We start from the raw sequence: 19,276 nt of genomic DNA on the forward strand, positions 1-19,276 counted from the left end.
AATTGAGGTTAAAGCAGAAGAAGAAGAGACGTATGTGAGGGATGATCAGCAGTCTATGGAGGAGGATGGAATAACGGGGACATTTATAGAGGAGGACACTCCTACAGAGATCAGCACAGGTGGGTCATTAACACTAAATCCATTCCTCCACCCATACTGCTCACTGATTGGTCCAGATTATAAAGTAAACTTTTCTATAAATGCAAAAATCAGTTAAATGGAGGTCACGAGGATCCATTTACTAGTTACCTTGAGGGAGCAATTGTAAGATCCTCAGAGACAAAGCTGCCTGATGTGGGCGGAGTCCTGGTTTAGGGGAACCAATCTGCTGATGTCTAGTAATAATCTTTGTATTTCTATTTTAGTACATGGACGGGAGATGAGGAAAACCTCAGAGGATTGTCTCACTTTGTCTCCAGACTGTAAAGTAGAAGATGAGGACATCACACAGTATAGTCCAGGAGAAAACCCGGATACCTCAAATGTCCATCCGGCACCACACAGTGTAGATGGACCATCGTATTCCTCTTATCCTGAGGAGCCTCAAACTGTGACGGACAGTGCCGGACCATCGTATTCCTCTTATCCTGAGGAACCTCAGACTGTGAGGGACAGTGCCGGACCATCGTATTCCTCTTATCCTGAGGAACCTCAGACTGTGAGGGACAGTGCCGGACCATCGTATTCCTCCTATCCTGAGGAACCTCAGACTGTGAGGGACAGTGCCAGACCATCGTATTACTCTTATCCTGAGGAACCTCAGACTGTGAGGGACGGTGCCGTCCTTCCAACAGATAAGAGGTTTTCCTGTACTGAGTGCGGGAAGCGTTTTCATGAAAAAACACGACTTGTCAGACATCAAAGATCTCACGCAGTTGAGAAGCCATATTTTTGTGGTGAGTCCGGGAAACGGTTTTCTGGGAAGACTAACCTTTCTGTACATCAGATATACCACAAAGATAAGAAGCTGCATTCCTGTTCTGAGTGCGGGAAATGTTATACACGGAAAACAGAACTTGTCATACATCAAAAATCTCACACAGGAGAGAGGCCGTATTCATGTTCTGAGTGCGGGAAATGTTTTTCAGCTAAGTCACATCTTTGCAGGCATCAGAGATTGCACACAGGTGAGAAGCCACATTCCTGTCCCGAGTGCGGGAAGTGTTTTTCTCGGAAGTCGCATCTTACTGGACATCAAATGTGCCACACCGGCGAGAAGCCGCATGTCTGCCCTGAGTGCGGGAAATGTTATCAACGGAAATCAGACCTTGTTACACATCAACGATATCACACAGGGGAGAAGCCGTATATCTGTCCTGAGTGCGGACAGTGTTTTGTACGTAAACCACTTCTTGACAGACATCGGGGTTGTCATGTTGGTCAGAAGCCATATTCCTGTCCCGAGTGCGGGAAATGTTTTATGCGTAAACCATTTCTTGATTTACACCGGAGATGTCACACAGGGGAGAGGCCGTATTCCTGTCCTGAGTGTGGGAAAAGTTTTTCGCGGAAGTCCCATCTTGCTGGACATCAAATATGCCACACGGGTGAGAAGCCACATTCCTGCTCCGAGTGTGGGAAATGTTATCTACGGAAGTCAGACCTTGTAATACATCACAGATCTCACACAGGAGAGAAGCCGTATCCCTGCCCTGAGTGCGGAAGATGTTTTGTACGCAAACCCCATCTTGATGCACATCGGAGGTGCCACACGGGGGAGAAGCCGTATTCCTGCCCCAAGTGTGGGAAAAAATTTTCACAGAAGTCCAATCTTTCCAGACATCAGAGGTCCCACACAACCCTTGAGATGTGTTAGTATTCTGAGTGCGGGAAATGTCTTTTATGTGAAGCACACTTTAATATACACCTCAGAGAACACTTCCCTCACTCTGGTGGTTGGCTGTACAAAAAAATATTTATATAAAAGTTAGGGAAGGTAGTGTGGGGTCACCACATATACCACAGCAGAGTGGGGGACTAAAGGGTAAGATTGAGGAGGGTCACTAACTCCTGTCAACTCCAAAAAGTGGCAATTTCCAAAGTAGGGGAGATCACTGGTGGCCCTCACCAATCCCTTGCTATCACATGACCTGTAGAGGACGGGGAAGGTGGGGGGAAGGGGATTAGCTCTCCAACTCATGGAAGTCTCGGGTGGATTCTTTTGGCATTCAGAACAGGATGTGAGTCCGAGGATGACCCATGTGTACCTTCAGCCTGCTTCAGAGTAGATGGACAGGTCCTCCATACTTTATAGGCAAAAGGGAGTGGTGGGTGGGGCCCAGATCCAGGCAAAGAACCTCAAAGGGGTATTGCAGCACATGGATTACGTAATTTTACAAGGACTTTAACCAGGATTTTGGTATTACAGAATTTCATAATGCTGACTCCTCAGCTGGCCGGCGGGGAGAAGGGGAGATAAGACGGGACACAGCAACTTTTTTTAAAACATTTTGTTTTATTCCAGATTTTTTAGAACATAGAGAGGGGTCAATAACACACCACACGCACTGTGCTGTCTATCATCCTTTAAAGCAGGGGGTCTTCAAACTACGGCCCTCCAGTTGTTCAGGAACTACAATTCCCATCATGCCTGTGAATGTCAGAGATTTACAATGCCTCGTGGGATGTGTAGTTCCGCAACGCCTGGAGGGCCGTAGTTTGAGGATCCCTGCTTTAAAGGGTCAGAATATTTTTATCCTTTAAAATTTTGTACATACCGTAAATAAGTAAGACATCCCCCGAAAATAAGCCCTAGTGTGTTTTTTGTAGCCAAAATTAATATATGACCCGGTCTTGTTTTCGGGGAAACACGGTACATATTAAAAAAAAAAAAAACCCAATAAGCGTATTTTGATTGGTTTGCGCAAAAGTTATCACATCTACAAACTAGGGGAAAGATTTAGGTCATGATTTTTTTTTTTTTACCAGTAATGGCGGCAATCAGCGACTTTTAGCGGGACTGCGACATTGCGGCGGACAGATTGGACCCCTAACTGACATTTTTGACACTTTTGGGGGGGGGGGGGGGGGCAGTGATATTGTTACATTAATCAGTGCTAAAAATATGCATAATGACACTGGCAGGGAAGGGGTTAACACCAGGGGGCGATCAAAGGGTTAAAAGTGTCCATAGGGGGTGCTTTCTAACTGTGTGGGAAATGGGCTTGCTGCTTAAATACAGAGACTTGTGATCCTAAATAGGAGGAGCTCTGTGTACATCACTGACAGAACAGCAATGTGCTGTGTTTACAATGGCAGACCGCCATTCTGTCTCTTCAGGGCGCAATTACGGGTGCCCGGCGGCAGTCGTGTCCTCCGGACCCGCTGACTGGCTCCCCCTGTAGAGAAGTGGCATGTGCGCGCGCCTCCGCTAGCGGTCCTGCGAAACGGCATACAGTTACGTCGTTTCGCAGGACAGAGCCGTCTTGCCGCAGTATATGTACTGCTGGCAATCGGCAAGTGGGTTAAAGGGAAACTCCAGTCATAAATGACATTTCTTATATTTTCGGACTGTATGGAGTTACTGTATTGCATTTGATAATTATATCCTGTGAATTTTTGTTTTATTGGTGCTTGTTGCACCATATTGAAGTTGTCATGTTCTTCGATTCTTGTCTGTTTATGCAAAACCAAATAAAAATTTATTGATAAAAATAAAAAAAATGACATTTCTCTTATTAATAGTTTGTGAAATATCTTTATCTTTGATATTATTCATTTTCTGGATAGCTTCTTGTGTAGCTTAGAAAGTCTTATCTAAGCTGAATAATCCTGTTCCTCACTGACAACGCTATCTCTCTTTATCTGAATTTGTTAAGCTTTATCTCACTTCCTAAAAAGGTTGTCGGTCTTTCTTAGACAGGCGTGCCTGGACCTGCCCCGCCCCGCCCCCATCCCCCCTATCCTTCACAGAACATGATCTCCTCCTATCTTCATAGCCTCGTTTAGGCTAGCAGCTTCTCCTGAGAGATGGGGGGAGAGAGAGAAAGGAGGAGGGGGGAGTGAGAAAGGAGGAGGGGGGAGTGAGAAAGGAGGAGGGGGGAGAGAGAAAAGAGGGGGGATTGAGAAAAGAGGAGGGGGAGGGGAGAAAGAGGAGGAGGAGGGGGAGACGGAGGGGGGGAGAGAGAGGAGGATGGAGGGAGACAGAGGAGGAGGGGGAGAGAGAGAGGAGGATGGAAGGGGCAGAGGAGGAGGGGAGAGAGAGAGAGTAGGATGGGGGGGGGAGACAGAGGAGGATGGGGGGGAGACAGAGGAGGATGGAGGTAGACAGAGGAGGAGGATGGGGGAGACAGAGGAGGAGGGGGGAGAGAGAGAGGAGGATGGAGGTAGACAGAGGAGGAGGATGGGGGAGAGAGAGGAGGGGGGAAGACAGAGGAGGAGGGGGAGAGAGAGGAGGATGGAGGGAGACAGAGGAGGAGGGGAGAGAGAAAAGCGGATGGGGGGGACAGAGGAGGAGGGAGGGGGGGGGGTCACGTGACAGGCACAATATATGAAAGAAATAAGGTAGAAAGGAACATTTGTGAAGGTGTAGAAGGATTCGGATCCATTTCTATTCCTCATTACATGTGAGTAATGAGTTTTAGGCTCCGTTTCCACTAGTGTGACTTGTCATGCGACTTTGGACATATAAAGTCACATGACAAGTCACAGTCCATTGATTTCAATGGCGCCCGTTTTCCATCTATGCCACTTGGAAAATCAGCGACTTTGAAAAGGTGCCTGCACTACTTTGATGCGACTTTGATTCCGGAGAGTGTAAAGTTGGATCAAAGCTGCACTGAAAGTCGCACTCTAAATCGCACAACCTAAGAGTCGCACTAGTGGAAATGTAGCCACTAGGCTAGAGTGTGACTTTGAGTGCAGCTTTGATCCAACTTTACACTCTGTGGATCAAAGTCGCACCAAAAATTGCATTAACCACTTGCTGACCGCCGCAAGTACATATACTGCGGCGGTCAGCCCCTCACAGGCAAAGTGACGTACCGGTACGTCACTAGCCTGTGAGGCTCTGGGGAGCGAGCGCACACCGCCGGATGCACGCTCCCGCTCGGTCACGGACCCCCCCCCCCCCGCGCGCGTGCTGTAACGCTCCTGCGTTTTACGTATGATGTGGATTTTCAGCTGCAGAAATATTCCACTTCAGTAGTCATGTAGAGAAACGCTGAGACACCAATCCCAACTCTCAATGACTCATCATGTGTGGATGATCTCAATTCAGCAAGTAAATACACACACTCAATAAGATGTTTCCTAGAGTGACTTATGTATATAGTAACACAGTGATGATAGGCTGAAGAGACAGGTTGGGTAGAGATGGTAGATGACAGACACTTGAAAGGAAATGTTCTTGAAAGTAAGATAGTAGCAGATGGGATGCAGATAGGTTTAGCAATCATGTATGGTAGCAGATGACAGAGTAGCAGGTGGACATACAAGAGAGATCAACCCAGTGCAAGAACAGGTGGTAGTAGGCTCAAGAGCTAGCAATCTTAGATAATGCAGATGTAGTAATAGTCCTTAGTATGCAGAGCTAGATAGTGTAAGCTTTAGTATAAAGGTTATAGAGGTTTCCCCTGTGGGGTACTTATCACTAATAGCAATGTAGCAGAGGAGAGGTTCGGCAAGAGCGGATGATCCGGTAGCGGGATACAGGGATCAGCGCAACGTGGTTCCGACAGCGAGGTATGCTTGCAAGCATGTGAGCTTCAAGACAGGTTAGCATCAAGGCACAAAGCAGTTTGAACGAACACATGTGAGTGAGAGCCGGCGATCTAAATAGCCATCCAGTCCGGCGCTCAGTGATGACAGCATCAGTCTTAAAGGTGTATGCGCACCTTACCAAAAGAGAATGGTGGGGCGCATACACTTATGAAAGAGTAATTAGGGTACCCAAAGGTACCAGAACATTACACGTGCCCGGCGGTTTATGAGATATAAATAATAAAGAGTAAAATATATTTATGAAATATAAATATTTATGAGTAAAATATATTTATGAAATATATATATATTGTATATATAAATAATAAATAGTAAAATATATTTATGAGATAGAAATAATAAAGAATAAAATATATTTATGAAATATAAATATTTCTAAGTAAAATATATTTAATATATTTCTGAGATATGTTTATGAAATATATATATATTTATGATATACAGTATTTGGAAAAAGTAAGTACACCCCTCCCCCTCAACACACAACCATTAATGTCTAAACCACTGGCAACAAAAGTGAGTACATCCCTAAGAGACAATCTCCAAATTGGGCCCAAAGTGTCAATACAGACTCAGGACAAGAAGATAGTTGAGGAATTTAAGCTGAGGTCAGTAGCAGTTGGGCAGCAAAATACCAATCCAGGAGACTGGAACAGAGTAGACGATTCAAGGTAAAGTCAGTCGTGGATTCAATTTGAGTTCAGTAAGAGCCGGGCAGTACCAATTCAGGAGAAAGGAACAGAGTTGAGGTTTTAAGCTGAGGTCAGTAACAGATGGGTAGCCGGAGTACCATCTCTGGGAAAAGTAACAATTTGAGTGCTTAAGCTTAGGTCAGTAATAGCAAGACAGCGGAATACCAATCCAGGAGACGGAAACAGAGTTGATTCAAGTTGAGTTCAGTAAAAGCCGGGCAGTACCAATTCAGGAGAAAGGAACAGAGTTGAGGATTCAAGCCAAAGTCACAAACAGCCGGGTACCAACTAAGAGGACAAGAAGTAGGTTGAGGATTTTAAGCTGAGTACAGCTGGGCAGTAGAAATCCATGAGACAGGAACAGAGTCGAGAAATCAAGTTGAGATCAGTAACAACCAGGCAGTACCAATTCAGGAGAAAGGAACAGAGTTGAGGATTCAAGTCGAGGTTGCTAACAGCTGGGTAGCTGGGTACCGACTAGAGGACAAGAAGAACATTGAGGATTTTAAGCTGAGGGCATGTAACAGCCAGGCAGTATAGTACCAATCCAGGACAGGGGAACAGAGTCAAAGATTCAAGTGGAGTTCTGTAACAGCTGGGGAGTACCAATTAAAAAGAAAGGAAATGAGTTGAGAATTTAGGCTAGGGTTAGTAACAGACAGGTAGCTGGGTACCAACTCAGGACAAGAAGAAAGTTGAGTGTTTAGGCTGAGGTCAGTCACAGCTGGGCAGTGGAGGACCAATCCAGGAGACAGGAACAGAGTCGATGACTCAAGATGAGTTCAGTAACAGCCAGGCAGTACCAATTCAGGAGAAAGAAACAGAGTTGGGGATTCAAGCCAAGATCGGTAACAGACGAGTATGGTACCAACTGGGGGAGCAAAAAGAAAGTTGGGTGTTTAAGCTGAGGTCAGTAACAACCAGGCAGTGGAGTACCAATCCAGGAGATGGGAAAAGAGTTGAGGATTCAAGTTGAGTTCAGTAACAGCCAGGCAGCTGGGTACCAATTTAGGAGAAAGGAACAAAGTGAAGAATACAAGCTGAGTAGTGTTGAGTAGGGTTGAGCGGACACCTAGATGTCCGTGTTCGACGGGTTCGGCCGAACTTTAAAAAAAAGTCCGGGTCCGTGTCCCGGACTTTTACCGAACTTTTCCCGGACACCGAACCCCATTGAAGTCAATGGGGACCCGAACTTTAAGGCACTAAAATGGCTCTAAAACACCAAAGGAAAGGGCTAGAGTGCTGCAAATGGCAGCAAAACGTAATTAAGAGCATGGCAAGTGCTCTGCAAACAAATGTGGATAGGGAAATAACTTAAAACAACAAAAAAAAACAGAAAAATAAAACAATGTTCTTCTTCATCTCTGAAGGACGAGGCCCATATGGAGTAGGAGGGAGGTTGAGGTGGTGGTGGATGTGGCGGTGACATAGGCGTGCGCACAGGGTGTGCTGGGTGTGCCTGGGCACACCCTAATCACCTAGGGCACATAGCATTGCCAGTGAGGAGATGGGAAAGATCTCCCTGGGACCTGCTCTGCTCTATTTCTCCTTGCCTACAGGTACATGGCCCCGATACATTACTCTCCCTGCTGGCAAACACATGCATGTGTATTTCAACTTTGGGGTGCACACCTTAATGCAATAGGCTGCGCACACCTATGGGCGGTGTAGGTGGAAGCGGCGGTGGAGGAGGACCAGGGCCGGATTAACAGCATCATGGGCTTGGTGCTGAGGATTTTGAAGGGCCTTAAGGGCCGTGCCTTGCCATGCACCCAGAGGAGGAAGGGTGCAGCCATGCATGCCTAATTCAACATGGGATGCTGTCTCTGAAGCCCATAAACACATCCATGCATCGCCAACTGTCCCTCCTTGTCCGGCCTTCACGCTGTGTGGGGAGGTTCTGAGGGTGCTGCCTGGGGAAGCGAGCATAGAAGCCAGACTTCTGTGTTTACAAGTGACAGAAGAGCGGTAACAGTGAATATGGCCAACCCGGGGCCTATATAAAAGGTAGGGGCCTGGAGCTGCAGCTCCAATAGCCCCTACATTAATCTGGCCCTGAGGAGGAGGACGAGGTAGCCAACACTGCTTCTTTTCAAAAATTTTAAATGAGGGTACACCCCAAAAGAGTGAGAAAGAGCAAAAATGGAACAATGGGTGGGTAAGGTCGGTATCCATTGCTATTCTGCATAAGGTACGGAAAAGTCCCGTGGGATCCATGCCTGGTTCATTTTAATGAACGTGAGCTTGTCCACATTGTCTCTGGACAGGCGGCTGCGCTTGTCTGTTATAACGCCCCCAGCCGTGCTAAATACCCGTTCAGATAATACACTGGCTGCAGGGCACGCCAGCACCTCCAAGGCGTAAAGGGCAAGCTCAGGCCATGTGCCCAATTTGGAGACCCAGAAGTTGAAGGGGGCAGACCCGTCATTCACTACATGTAGGCGTGTGCACACATACTGCTCCACCATGTTGGTAAAATGCTGCCTCCTGCTAAGACGTTCCATCTGAGCTGCTGGTGCTGCTGTTTGTTGTGGCGTGCTGACAAAGCTTTTCCACATTTCGGCCATGCTAACCCTGCCTTCTGAGGTGCTGGCGGTGCCCTGGTTGCGTTGGCGACCTCCTCCTCCTCCTCCTCTGCCTTGTGCTTCCACTGTGGCCCCGCTGTCAGATGGGAATGCCAGCAGCATGGCGTCTACCAGCGTGCGCTTGTACTCGCGCATCTTGCGATCGCGCTCCAGTGAGTGAATTAAGGACGGTACGTTGTCCTTGTAACGGGGATCCAGCAGCGTGGCCACCCAGTAATCAGCACAAGTTAGAATGTGGGCAACTCGGCGGTCGTTGTGGAGACACTGCAGCATGTAATCGCTCATGTGTGCCAGGCTGCCCAGAGGCAACGAAAGGCTGTCCTCTGTGGGAGGTGTATCGTCCGTGTCCTCTGTATCCCCCCAGCCACGCACCAGTGATGGCCATGAGCTGGCCTGGGTGCCACCCTGCTGTGAACATGGTTCCATCTCCTCCTCCAGCTCCTCCTCCTCCTCATCCTCCTCATCCTCCAGAACTGTGCCCCTGCTGGACAATTGCGTCCCTGGCGTTTGCGTGTGCAGGAACCCACCCTCGGAGCCCCTTGCGAATGACTGCCCTGAAAGCCTTGGAAATGTTACCTCTTCATCCTCCTCCTCCTCCTCATCCTGTGCCACATCCTCTTCCATCATCGCCCGAATTGTTTTTTCAAGGAGGCATAGAAGTGGGATAGTTAAGCTGAGAACGGCGTCATTGCCACTGGCCATGTTGGTGGAGTACTCAAAACAGCGCAACAAGGCACACAGGTCTCGCATGGAGGCCCAGTTATTGGTGGTGAAGTGGTGCTGTTCCGCAGAGCGACTCACGCGTGCGTGCTGCAGCTGAAACTCCACTATGGCCTGCTGCTGCTCGCACAGTCTTTCCAGCATGTGCAAGGTGGAGTTCCACCTTGTGGGCACGTCACATATGAGGCGGTGAGCGGGAAGGCCGAAGTTACGCTGCAGCGCTGCCAGGCGAGCAGCAGCAGGGTGAGAACGCCGAAAGTGCGCACAAACGGCCCGCACTTTCTGCAGCAGCTCTGACATATCGGGGTAGTTTTTAAGGAACCTCTGCACCACCAAATTCAGCACATGCGCCAGGCAAGGGATGTGCGTCAAACCGGCTAGGCCCAGAGCTGCTATGAGATTTCGCCCGTTATCGCACACCACCAGGCCGGGCTTGAGGCTCGCTGGCAGCAACCACTCATTTGTCTGCTGTTCCATGCTCCTCCACAACTCCTGCGCGGTGTGTGGTTTGTCCCCCAAACAGGCAAGTTGTAAAACTGCCTGCTGTCGTTTACCCCTGGCCGTGCTGAAGTTGGTGGTGAAGGTGTTACGCTGTCCGGATGAGGAGGCGGTAGAGGATGAGGAAGCGGAGTAGGAGGAGTTAGGAACAGGAGGCAAACTGAAGCGCCCTGCAATCCTCGGTGGTGGAAGGACATGCGCCAAATTGCTATCCGCCTCAGGCCCATCCGCCACTGCATTTACCCAGTGTGCCGTTAGGGAGATATAACGCCCCTGACCGTGCTTACTGGTCCACGTATCCGTAGTTAGGTGGACCTTGGCACAGATGGCGTTGCGCAGTGCACACCTGATATTTTCCCCCACTTGGTTGTGCAGGGAAGGGATGGCTTGCCTGGAAAAGTAGTGGCGGCTGGGCACGACGTACTGTGGGACAGCCACCGACATAAGGTTTTTAAAACTGTGCGTCTCCACCAGACGGAATGACAGCATTTCAAAGGCCAATAATTTTGAAATGCTGGCATTCAGGGCCAGGGATCGCGGGTGGGTAGGGGGGTACTTCCTCTTCCTCTCAAGTGTTTGGGAGATGGAAAGCTGAACGCTTCCACGGGACATTGTGGAGATGGTTGTTGGTGACCCAGGTGGTGGTGTTGCTGACAGATCGTCTGTTTGCGGGGTGGCAGGTGCCGGTATCACTACAGATGTGGCTGGAGCGGCCGAGACTGCAGCAGAAGAGGAAGCAGGATGAGCCAGAGACGTTTCTTGGTTTTGAAGGTGTGTACTCCACTGCAGCTCGTGCTTTGCACTTAGATGCCTGATCATGCAGGTTGTGCTCAGGTTGAGAAGGTTTATGCCTCGCTTCAAGCTCTGATTGCACAGGGTGCAAACCACTCGTGTCCTGTCATCAGCACATTTTCTAAAGAACTTCCACGCTAGAGAACTCCTTTGAGCTGACTTTGGTGCGCTCGTTCCCTTGCTGCGTTGGGCAGTAGCGGGCGTAGTGTCTAGGGCACGGCCGCTCCGCTTCTGCACCCTGCTCCCTCTTCTGCTGTGCTGGTGGCTCTGTGCGACCACCGCCTCTTCCTCCAAACTACTCAGGTCACCTGCATGACGTTCATTCCATGTGGGGTCGAGGACCTCATCGTCCTCCACATCATCTTCCACCCAGTCTTCACCCCTGCCCTCCTTGTCGGTCTCCACAATGCTGAACGCCGCAGCAGTTGGCACCTGCGTTTCGTCATCATCGGAGACGTGCTGCGATGATCCTTGCATGTACTCATCTTGAGAAATAAGTGGTTGGGCATCGCTGCACTCAATCTCTTCCACTTCTGGGGCAGGGCTAGGTGGATGGCCCTGGGAAACCCTGCTGACAGAGTCCTCAAAAAGAATAAGAGACTGCTGTATGGCTTGGGGCTCAGACTGCTGGCCTGATTTGCAAGGGGGTGAGGTGAAAGACGGTTGGACATTGGCTGCAGGTGCCAACTCTGACCTTTCTGCAGTAGACTGGGTGGGAGACAATGTGAAGGAACTGGAGGCACTGTCAGCAGCAAACCAATCTACTATCGCCTCAACTTGTTCTGGCCTCATCACTTCTAGGGGCGTTTGATGCCCTACCAAATACTGATGCAGGTTCTGTCGCCTACTCACACTTGAGGAAGGTGTTTCACTTGTGCGTGTAGCTGGCACAGATCGACCACGTCCTCTCCTTGCAACAGGAGCTCTACCAGCAGCACCACGACCCAGGCCACGGCCCTTATTTGACGGTCTCCTCATATTTCTGTAATTTAAGATCTTGCCCTAGAAAGGTTTTTATTGAATAGCGGAATAGGAAATATGATCCAAAAAAAGTGTATGTATCTCGCACGTACAAAACCACACTAGGCCCCAATTACTATTGTTTCTACCCCTAAAAGGATGGATGAGGAGTAGGAGGAGTATGGAACAGACAGCACCCTCAAATCTTCAGAAGTATGAGATGAACCCCAAAAACTTGGAAAGGTGGATCTCACACGTACCGACACAGACTATCCCGCAATTCAATTGATCCTCAAAGGTTTTTATTGAATAGCGGAATAGGAAATATGATCAAAAAAAGTGTATGTATCTCGCACGTACACAACCACACTAGGCCCCAATTACTATTGTTTGTACCCCTAAAAGGATGGATGAGGAGTAGGAGGAGGAGTATGGAACAGGCAGCACCCTCAAATCTTCAGAAGTATGAGATGAACCCCAAAAACTTGGAAAGGTGGATCTCACACGTACCGACACAGACTATCCCGCAATTCAATTGATCCTCAAAGGTTTTTATTGAATAGCGGAATAGGAAATATGATCAAAAAAAGTGTATGTATCTCGCACGTACACAACCACACTAGGCCCCAATTACTATTGTTTGTACCCCTAAAAGGATGGATGAGGAGTAGGAGGAGGAGTATGGAACAGGCAGCACCCTCAAATCTTCAGAAGTATGAGATGAACCCCAAAAACTTGGAAAGGTGGATCTCACACGTACCGACACAGACTATCCCGCAATTCAATTGATCCTCAAAGGTTTTTATTGAATAGCGGAATAGGAAATATGATCAAAAAAAGTGTATGTATCTCGCACGTACACAACCACACTAGGCCCCAATTACTATTGTTTGTACCCCTAAAAGGATGGTTGAGCAGTAGGAGCAGGAGTATGGAACAGGCAGCACCCTCAAATCTTCAGAAGTATGAGATGAACCCCAACAACTTGGAAAGGTGGATCTCACACGTACCGACACAGACTATCCCGCAATTCAATTGATCCTCAAAGGTTTTTATTGAATAGCGGAATAGGAAATATGATCAAAAAAAGTGTATGTATCTCGCACGTACACAACCACACTAGGCCCCAATTACTATTGTTTGTACCCCTAAAAGGATGGTTGAGCAGTAGGAGCAGGAGTATGGAACAGGCAGCACCCTCAAATCTTCAGTAGTATGAGATGAACCCCAAAAACTTGGAAAGGTGGATCTCTCTCACACGTACCAACACAGACTATCCCCCAATTTAACTGATCCCCAAAGGTTTTTGATTAAATAGCGGAATAGAAAATATGATCCAAAAAAAGTGTATGTATATCACACGTACACAACCACACTAGGCCCCAATTACTATTGTTTGTACCCCTAAAAGGCTAGATGAGGAGTAGGGGGAGTATGGAACAGGCAGCACCCTCAAACCTTCAGAAGTATGAGATGAACCCCAACAACTTGGAAAGGTGGATCTCTCTCACACGTACCAACACAGACTATCCCCCAATTTAACTGATCCCCAAAGGTTTTTGATTAAATAGCGGAATAGAAAATATGATCCAAAAAAAGTGTATGTATATCACACGTACACAACCACACTAGGCCCCAATTACTATTGTTTGTACCCCTAAAAGGCTAGATGAGGAGTAGGGGGGGTATGGAACAGGCAGCACCCTCAAACCTTCAGAAGTATGAGATGAACCCCAACAACTTGGAAAGGTGGATCTCTCTCACACGTACCAACACAGACTATCCCCCAATTTAACTGATCCCCAAAGGTTTTTGATTAAATAGCGGAATAGAAAATATGATCCAAAAAAAGTGTATGTATATCACACGTACACAACCACACTAGGCCCCAATTACTATTGTTTGTACCCCTAAAAGGCTAGATGAGGAGTAGGGGGGGTATGGAACAGGCAGCACCCTCAAACCTTCAGAAGTATGAGATGAACCCCAACAACTTGGAAAGGTGGATCTCTCTCACACGTACCAACACAGACTATCCCCCAATTTAACTGATCCCCAAAGGTTTTTGATTAAATAGCGGAATAGAAAATATGATCCAAAAAAAGTGTATGTATATCACACGTACACAACCACACTGGGCCCCAATTACTATTGTTTGTACCCCTAAAAGGCTAGATGAGGAGTAGGGGGAGTATGGAACAGGCAGCACCCTCAAACCTTCAGAAGTATGAGATGAACCCCAACAACTTGGAAAGGTGGATCTCTCTCACACGTACCAACACAGACTATCCCCCAATTTAACTGATCCCCAAAGGTTTTTGATTAAATAGCGGAATAGAAAATATGATCCAAAAAAAGTGTATGTATATCACACGTACACAACCACACTAGGCCCCAATTACTATTGTTTGTACCCCTAAAAGGCTAGATGAGGAGTAGGGGGGGTATGGAACAGGCAGCACCCTCAAATCTTCAGAAGTATGAGATGAACCCCAAAAACTTGGAAAGGTGGATCTCTCTCACACGTACCAACACAGACTATCCCCCAATTTAACTGATCCCCAAAGGTTTTTGATTAAATAGCGGAATAGAAAATATGATCCAAAAAAAGTGTATGTATATCACACGTACACAACCACACTAGGCCCCAATTACTATTGTTTGTACACCTAAAAGGCTAGATGAGGAGTAGGGGGGGTATGGAACAGGCAGCACCCTCAAACCTTCAGAAGTATGAGATGAACCCCAACAACTTGGAAAGGTGGATCTCTCTCACACGTACCAACACAGACTATCCCCCAATTTAACTGATCCCCAAAGGTTTTTGATTAAATAGCGGAATAGAAAATATGATCCAAAAAAAGTGTATGTATATCACACGTACACAACCACACTAGGCCCCAATTACTATTGTTTGTACCCCTAAAAGGCTAGATGAGGAGTAGGGGGGGTATGGAACAGGCAGCACCCTCAAACCTTCAGAAGTATGAGATGAACCCCAACAACTTGGAAAGGTGGATCTCTCTCACACGTACCAACACAGACTATCCCCCAATTTAACTGATCCCCAAAGGTTTTTGATTAAATAGCGGAATAGAAAATATGATCCAAAAAAAGTGTATGTATATCACACGTACACAACCACACTAGGCCCCAATGACTATTGTTTGTACCCCTAAAAGGCTAGATGAGGAGTAGGGGGGGTATGGAACAGGCAGCACCCTCAAACCTTCAGAAGTATGAGATGAACCCCAACAACTTGGAAAGGTGGATCTCTCTCACACGTACCAACACAGACTATCCCCCAATTTAACTGATCCCCAAAGGTTTTTGATTAAATAGCGGAATAGAAAATATGATCCAAAAAAAGTGTATGTATATCACACGTACACAACCACACTAGGCCCCAATTACTATTGTTTGTACCCCTAAAAGGCTAGGAGTAGGGGGGAGTATGGAACAGGCAGCACCCTCAAACCTTCAGAAGTATGAGATGAACCCCAACAACTTGGAAAGGTGGATCTCTCTCACACGTACCAACACAGACTATCCCCCAATTTAACTGATCCCCAAAGGTTTTTGATTAAATAGCGGAATAGAAAATATGATCCAAAAAAAGTGTATGTATATCACACGTACACAACCACACTAGGCCCCAATTACTATTGTTTGTACCCCTAAAAGGCTAGGAGTAGGGGGGAGTATGGAACAGGCAGCACCCTCAAATCTTCAGAAGTATGAGATTGTGTTCACTGTACCCCACAAAGATTGAGTTCACTGCACCCCACAATGATTGTGTTCACTGCACCCCACAAAGATTGTGTTCACTGCACCTCACAAAGATTGTGTTCACTGCACCCCCCAAAGATTGTGTTCACTGCACCCCACAAAGATTCTGTTCACTGTACCCCACAAAGATTGTGTTCACTGCACCCTAAAAGGATGTTGTTCACTGCACCCCACAAAGATTGTGTTCACTGCACCCTAAAAGGATGTTGTTCACTGCACCCCAAAAAGATTGTGTTCACTGTACCCCCCCAAAGATTGTGTTCACTGCACCCCACAAAGATTGTGTTCACTGCACCCCAAAAAGATTGTGTTCACTGTACCCCCCAAAGATTGTGTTCACTGCACCCCAAAAAGATTGTGTTCACTGTACCCCCCAAAGATTGTGTTCACTGCACCCCACAAAGATTCTGTTCACTGTACCCCACAAAGATTGTGTTCACTGCACCCCAAAAAGATTGTGTTCACTGTACCCCCCCAAAGATTGTGTTCACTGCACCCCACAAAGATTCTGTTCACTGCACCCCACAAAGGATTTTGTTCACTGCACCCCAAAAAGATTGTGTTCACTGCACCCCAAAAAGGATTTTGATCACTGCACCCCAAAAAGGATGTTGTTCACTGCACCCCAAAAATGATTTTGTTCACTCCACCCCAAAAAGATTGTGTTCACTGCACCCCACAAAGATTGTGTTCACTGCACCCCAAAAAGATTGTGTTCACTGTACCCCCCAAAGATTGTGTTCACTGCACCCCACAAAGATTCTGTTCACTGTACCCCACAAAGATTGTGTTCACTGCACCCCAAAAAGATTGTGTTCACTGCACCCCAAAAAGGATGTTGTTCACTGCACCCCAAAAAGGATGTTGTTCACTCCACCCCAAAAAGATTGTGTTCACTGCACCCCACAAAGATTGTGTTCACTGCACCCCAAAAAGATTGTGTTCACTGCACCCCACAAAGGATTTTGTTCACTGCACCCCAAAAAGATTGTGTTCACTGCACCCCAAAAAGGATGTTGTTCACTGCACCCCAAAAAGGATTTTGTTCACTGCACCCCAAAAAGATTGTGTTCACTGCACCCCACAAAGGATTTTGTTCACTGCACCCCACAAAGATTGTGTTCACTGCACACCAAAAAGGATTGTGTTCACTGCACCCCAAAAAGATTTTGTTCACTGCACCCCAAAAAGATTGTGTTCACTGCAGCCCAAAAAGATTGTGTTCACTGCAGCCCAAAAAGATTGTGTTCACTGCACCCCAAAAAGATTGTGTTCACTGCAGCTCACACACAGAAAAATGGATGTGGATCACTGACACCTGCCTATCTCCAATCCCACACCACACAGCAATATCGATTGTAGTTTGTAGAACACAGTTTCCCTAAAATTCAGCAGACTCTGTCCCTAACAGGATTGAGAAGAGATCGTAGATCAGGATTGAGTGCAGATTCACCCCACCCCCCACACAGCAATATCGATTGTAGTTTGTAGAAGACACTGACCCTATAATTCAGCAGACTCTATCCCTAAAATGCCTACAACTCGCCCTGCCTAAACACTCCGACCTGTCCCTCAATTCTATCCGGACACAAATGGTTTTTTCCTGCCTATCTTTCCCTAATCAGCAGCCAGCACATTGATGTGTGCTCTGTCCCTTAGCTAAGCAGCAGAATGACGCTGCTGCGGCGGCTGCCTCGAACTTATAAAGACTTGGTCACATGCTTCAGACGGCCAATCACAGCTACTAAGACATTTGCAGGCATGGCTGGGATGGCTTAAGGCACACCAGTTAAACGATTGTTGATTGGCTGTTGAAAGCCCGCCATGAAAAGAGCGCCAAAGCATGCAAAACCCGGAAATAAAACGACCGAACACGGATTTTTACCCGAACATACAGTAAAGTGTCCGTGTCCGTGTTCGGGTAAAAAAAATCCAATTATTCGGTACGAACACGAATAATACAGTCCGTGTTCGCTCAACAAGCTGAGGTCGGTAACAGCTGGGCAGTTGGGTAACAATTTAGAAGACTGAAGATCACTGGACAGTAACCAGATGCAGGAATGATGCCATGTATTAGGTGACAAGAACATTGACTAGATACTAGCCAAGGTTGGTAACAGACAGGCAGCTGGGTACCAATTTAGGAGAAAGGAACAGTCAGGAATACAAGCTGAGGTTGGTAATGGCTGAACTTTTGGGAAACAGTTCAGAAGACTAAAGATCATTGGAAAGGAGCAAGATGAGGAATGTTAACTGGATACTAGCCAAGGTTGATACATCTAGGCAGCAAGGTACCAATGCAGAAGACAGGAACAGAGTCAAATATTCAGAATTAGGTCACTAACTGCCAAGCAGAGGGGTACAATTTACGTAGACAGGAACAGAGTCAAACATTTATGCTGAGGTCAGTAACAGCTGGGTACCAATTCCGAAGATAGCAATAGAGTCGAGGATACCAACCGAGGTGGGGCAGCTGGGTAACAATTTAGGAGAAGGGATTCAAAGAGTCAAGCCAAGAACAGTAATAGCAAGGCAGTGGGGCAGCAGTTCAGAATACAGGAGTCAAGGATTTAAGCTAAGCCCAGTAACAACCAAACAGCTGGGTACCATTCCAGGAAATGGAAACAGAGTTGAAGATTCAAGCTGAGGACTGTAACAGCCGAGCAGTAAGGTACCAACCCAAGACACTGGAACAGAGTTGAGGATATAAGCCGAAATTTGTAACAGTCAGGTAACAGGGTACCAATTAGAGGTACAGTTGAAGATTGAGTGTGGTCACATTTCTTCTGTTGATTATTGGACTATTGGATGACGGATCCGACCTGCACCAGAGCACTTTATCTCACCTGAGCGGCTTTTTTCTGTTATCTACCAAATAGAGGAACAGGAAGAAAATTGTGGATTCAAGCTGAGATCGGTAATAGCAATTTGGAAGGCAGGAACAGAGTTAAAGATACAAGCCGAGGTCAGTAAACGCCAAGCAGTATGCTGCAAATTCAGGACAAAAAAATAACAGTCAATGATTCCAGCTTAGATCAGACAGCCCAGGCAGTACCAGTTCAGGGGACAGGAACAGATTTAAGGACACAAGCTGAGGATGGTAACAATCTGTAACGCTCCTGCGTATTTATATGGTGTGGATTTTCAGCTGCAGAAATAGTTCCACGTCAGCAGTCATGTAAGAGATATGCTGAGATACCATTCCCAACCTCAATGACTCATCATGTGTGGAAGGTCTTATTTCAGCCAGTAAATACACACAATTAGCAAGCTGGTTCTTAGAGTGACTTTATGTATGTGGTAACACAATGATGAAGGTTGAGTGGAGGTGGTAGGTGATAGACACTTGAAGGTGATACAGTAGCAGATGGATGCAGGAAGGTTTAGCAATGTTGTATGATAGCAGATGATAGAATAGCAGGTGGACATACAAAAGAGATCAACCCAGTGCAGAAAAGTAGCAGTAGTCTCAAGAGCTAGCAATCTAGTTTATGCAGATGTGATAAACAGTCTCTACTA

General features: G+C 47.0%; 2 protein-coding genes across 2 annotated transcripts in view; both read left to right on the plus strand.

Moving 5' to 3' along the window:
* The window catches only part of LOC309562616 (uncharacterized protein), a 679,009-nt gene that overhangs the window by 456,765 nt on the left and 202,968 nt on the right, over positions 1-19,276 (plus strand).
* LOC309562621 (uncharacterized protein) overlaps positions 1-19,276 on the plus strand; it is a 478,591-nt gene that overhangs the window by 447,571 nt on the left and 11,744 nt on the right. The window lies entirely within an intron of this gene.

The sequence above is a fragment of the Pelophylax lessonae genome, assembly GCF_965119305.1.
Source record: "Pelophylax lessonae genome assembly, chromosome: 9".
In the NCBI taxonomy this organism is placed as follows: Eukaryota; Metazoa; Chordata; class Amphibia; order Anura; family Ranidae; genus Pelophylax; species Pelophylax lessonae.